The sequence below is a fragment of the Chaetura pelagica genome, unplaced genomic scaffold (genome assembly GCF_000747805.2).
Source record: "Chaetura pelagica isolate M959 unplaced genomic scaffold, ChaPel_1.0 scaffold159, whole genome shotgun sequence".
In the NCBI taxonomy this organism is placed as follows: domain Eukaryota; kingdom Metazoa; phylum Chordata; class Aves; order Apodiformes; family Apodidae; genus Chaetura; species Chaetura pelagica.
Window position 1 is genome coordinate 5,619,513 of NW_009954555.1, and position 4,572 is coordinate 5,624,084.

Consider the following 4,572-nt stretch of genomic DNA (forward strand, 5'->3'; position numbering starts at 1 on the left):
AGGATGTGAGAGGCCTTTATCTGTCACCCTTCGGAGTCGCTGGAGGCTTTGTCCCTCTGCCAGAGCTTCGGATGGAGTCTGGGAGGGTCAAACTGGAGCTGAGGTTTTGTCTGTGCCGAGGAGCTGGGAGAGGCTTTTGTCTGACTGTACCGAGCAGTGTCTTCCAGAGGTCTGTGGCAAGTGAGCTCCTGCTGTCACCGGCCTCATCCCGGTGGCCCGGGGACAGGAGCACCTTCACCCTGCCCCTGGAGACTGCCGAGGGGGGGCTGCTGGGTGCTGGGAAGGACCGTGTCTCTGGGGAGCCTGCGGTGATGTAGTGACCTTAGGAATTCCTCCTAGGGGAAGCACCTGAGAGGTTTTTCTGGGTGCCTCATCTCTGGATTTATTCTGTGGCCGATGAAAAGCCCGGAGGAGCTGGAGGGCTGCTTCCTGAGGCTGGAGCCAGCAGGAGACTAATCTTGGAACCAGAGGACGCCCTCTGCTTTCTCATTTTTGTGAAGAGTTTTGAGCAATGAACACAGGAGCCTTTGGTCGCTTCTCTCCTCGACTCGCCGTGCGAATTTCTCTGCTGTGTATCCTGGATCCTCAGCACCAGACTGTCCTCTGTACCACCTCATCAGCTTCCAGTCTCTCCACACTTGTTTAATAAGAGAGAACTTTACTGCTAACCTTGCCTGCTGCTCTTGCTTCTTTCTAACTCTAATTGCTTCTGGCTTTATTTCTGACATTTCCCAAGTCATTTCCCCTCATTTTCTTGAAGACTACTAGAAAAATAGCTCCAAAAGAAGCAGTAGACCTTTCTGGTGCCCAATTTACCCCACGCAGCCTCTGCCTGGAGCTGCTGCTGCTGTGGGGAGATGGTACCTTATTGTTTCTTTCAAGCTGGAGTCCTCTGGCCCCGGGCAGCAGCGGATGGGTGACCTTGCAGGCGAGCCCTGCTCTGCAGCTGGGGAGGGCAAGGCTGGCACACTCACATCGCTCGGAATTACTCTGCCCTTGCTCTCATGAAGGGGAACTTGCTGCTCCCCCGGCTCTGAGCACTGTGGGGAGCAGGGCTGGATGGGCAGATTGCCCCTCAAAGCTCCAGGGATGGTCCAGAGGAGGCAGGTGCCAGGGTGGGTTATTCGGGGGGACGGCGGCTGCTCCTGAACGTGCACCCACATACGTGTGTGTGCAGACAGCTGTGTCAGTGTCTGCGTGTGCCTCTGGAAGGGCACGCTGCAGAAAGCCCTGCCCAGCTTCCAGCTCTGGCTGAGGGCTTCCCTTCCATACCTACACATCCAATATTTTAGACAATGTGCCACGATTTTTACGACGTTTAGCTCTGGGGTGCTTTGCAGTACGAGCAGAGACGCCGGTTGCGATTTCTTGCCGATTGTATGAAACAACTCATTAAAAGCACATATCCCTGTGCATTGAGGAAACTTTATAGGCCTTGTAGTCACTGCCAAAGCAAACATTTTCCATGAATTTCACTCATCAAGTTCACGCTGTCAAATGTAGATTCAGCTGCTTGTCAAAGATGCAAGCCTTGCAGTCTGGGAAGTAATGAGAGCAGTAAGCAGTGGGAGTTAATGGCCTCCACTGAGGAGTCCTTACTCATCCCGCATCCACGCAGGGGCTGAGCTGGCTGCTCCCGGGTGAATTGATTGCCACAGAAATTCATCTAGTGTCACCGGCTATGATACTTAACAGCCACAATAATGCTTGAATAAACTGCACTTTTATGCAGCAGTTCGTACCTCCTAACTGGCAGCAATTTCACAGATGAGGCGAAGGGAGCGGCGCTGGGCCCCGGCAGCCTCTTCCCCAGAGCATGAATAATTATTGCAATAACGCTGGAGCCGTCGCGTTGTGGTGTCTCCGGTGGGGTGATGGATGGGACCTGCCGTGGTGCTGGAGCTTCGGGGCTGCCCTGCCTCCCCAGCCCCCTCAGCACGTGGGGCACAGGTCGTGCCAGCTGCCTGCCCGTGGCTCCAGCCTTGCAGCCTGGGCTTGCTTTACCCAACCATCATCTGCTGGAATGAGGAGTCGATCGTTTTCCTTCGAAGCCCAGCCTGTGAAGGGGAACCACAGTGAGGTAGACACCGGCTCTCCAGGTGGCCCCATAACCTTGTTCCTACTTTCCCTCACCTGGAGGACTCCCAGCACGGCTGATTTCTGTGTCTGTGTGTGCACACACAGAGAGAGGCTTCACACAACAGCTCCGTAGGGTGTGAATAATCCATATGACTCCCGACAGGTCTGAGGTTCATTATGGAAATGTATGCATGCTTAAGCCTTTAAATATAGCTAATAGGAGAAGGACTGGAAGGAAAGATTACAGGAATCAATATGCTGAGCTGCAGGAGCGGGAGCTGCTCCACTCTAGGCTGCAGGATCCGCTGTTCTCATTAAGGGCTGGTGATGAGGAGGTGGGTTCACAGCAACTCAAGCCCGGCAGAGCTTGGGTTTGAGACCAAAACTCTTCTAGCAAGGTAACTCCTGGAGGACAAGTGTGTTGGGTGGGATCAGCAGGGAGGATGGCATGGCCTTTTGCCCCTTGGAAAACCAAAGAGGTTTTCCTTCCTTGGCCCTTTGTCATCTTGGGTACACGTTTTTCCTCAGGGTGAATTTTTTCACTGGAATAACATAAAAATCTGGACCTGAACTGACTCCTTAAAAATGGAATTTGAGTTGATCTGAATATTTCCTGGGGCCCTGCTTACCAGGACCTGCACCTACAGACTTTGATATCTTACATAATTTCCTGTGATGGAGATGTACTTCATTTAATTTCACTTTGAAATGCATTGATTAAATCAGAGCTGCTGGGAGATTTAAACTGAGTCTCTGTGGCCTGAACTGAACTGTGGGAGGTTTACCTGCCTTCATCCTTCAACATTCATTTGGTTTTATGAGGATTCCTTCTGAAATGAGGTTTTGTCTTCTGCTGAATTGCTACTGCTGTCTGGGTTTATCAATTCCTTTACGTGGCCTCAGAGGCTCTGCCAAAGCAGAGTTAAAGCCCTGTTAAAGCACGACACCTTTTGCGTGGGGGGGTGTGGTGGGCACCCATGGGTGTTTCTTTGGAGGCTTCATCTCTCTCTGGTGCTTCTGATGGAGATGGAGCCCTGCAGTGGTAACCCCGAGTGCAGGAGGATGCATCCTCCCATCGGAGCCGAGTGATTCAGCCTTTCTGGTACCAAGCAACAGTGATAAAAGGAAAAGAAATCCAGCTTGGCTGGAGGTGGATGAGCAGTTGCACGGGAATAAGCAGGGGCAGGGGCAGTGAGCAGCTGGGGCAGGAGGCCAGAGCACCCACCTGGAACTCACCCCAGGTCATTCCCTGCAGAACAGTGGGTTGCACATCCCTGGAGAGGTCTGGGACCATTTTCAACTCTGCTCTGCAAAATGTCTCATTGTGACTTGGAAGTGATGTGTGGGCAGGAGGAATACTGTAATGTGATGATTTTTGTTTAGATTTACTCTGAAGGCCTTTTCCAGCAGCTCTGCTGTTCTGGAAGTGTTGTTGCATCCCTGTCTGTTCTGCTGGTGGCTGCTGGTGCATCCCAACGGGGGATGCTGTGGGTGCAGCTCCCCAGCAGTGGCCACTGTGCCTGTGCTGCACAGTGCTGTGGGGAAGCTGTTCCCATCTCATGGGAAGCCTTGGCTTGAACCAGTAAGGAAAGAACTGGCTGGGTGCTGAGGAAGAAGATGGCTGGCAGTGAGAAGAGGCAGAGCCTCAGCTGCAGGTCTGTCTGTGGCTGCAGGTGAAGCCGTCGTGGGCCGAGGCTGGGCTGTGGGGAGCTGGGAGTGCTGAGGCTTTGCCCTGCCCAGCTGGGGTGAGAGCGCTGCACACCCCACTGGCTGCCGAGGAAAGGCTGAGGAACTGCTGCTTCGAGAGCCACACGTAGCCTGGGAGCCGGGAGGTGCTTCCTGCGGGAGCAATGCAAGTCTGGACCCTGGGGGTGGGAGAACTGAGTGCACGTGAGCTGATGCTGGAGAAGTGAGGGGAAGAAGATGTGCTGGCCCTGGGACCCGTGGCAGGAGGAGGTGACAGCGTGCCCGGGGACACCGGCAGAGCTGCACACGCCGTGCCAAGGGCTGCACGTTTCCTTGCACAAAGCGTTGTGATGGAGTTTAGCTACAGCCTTGCAGGGGCTGGTTGCTCCCGTCCGTGAGGGGCTTTGGCTTCTTCGCCTTCTACAGCTCCCTGAGATTTGCAGAACTGCCTGGTGGGACCTGCGTTGGGCATGGGGTGTGCCCTGCAGGCAGGAGAGGTGGCTGCAGGAAGGTTCTGTGTCTCGGAGGGGCAGGGGGTGTTTGGGGAGCGTTCGGGGCGGCCGGGCCGCTCGGCTCAGCATCCAGGTTGAAGCCGTGGGTTAGGGTTAGGGCTCCCCTGGGATTTCCCTGCCCCTGCCACACGGGTGACTTCTCAGGGCCACGTCCCTCCAATTGCCGGCCCAGCCCCGCGCCCGCAGCGTCTCCGCCTCCGGCTGCAGGACTCTAATGAAGCAGCGCTTAATTGACATGGATTAGGACATCCACTTAAGTACCCACCGAAACATGGGTGATTAACGCAGGCCGAGG

At 54.8% G+C, this 4,572-nt stretch overlaps 1 protein-coding gene across 1 annotated transcript in view; it reads right to left on the reverse strand.

The window, feature by feature from the left end:
• LOC104395585 (chromosome unknown open reading frame, human C1orf174) overlaps positions 1-4,572 on the reverse strand; it is a 112,100-nt gene that overhangs the window by 102,927 nt on the left and 4,601 nt on the right. The window lies entirely within an intron of this gene.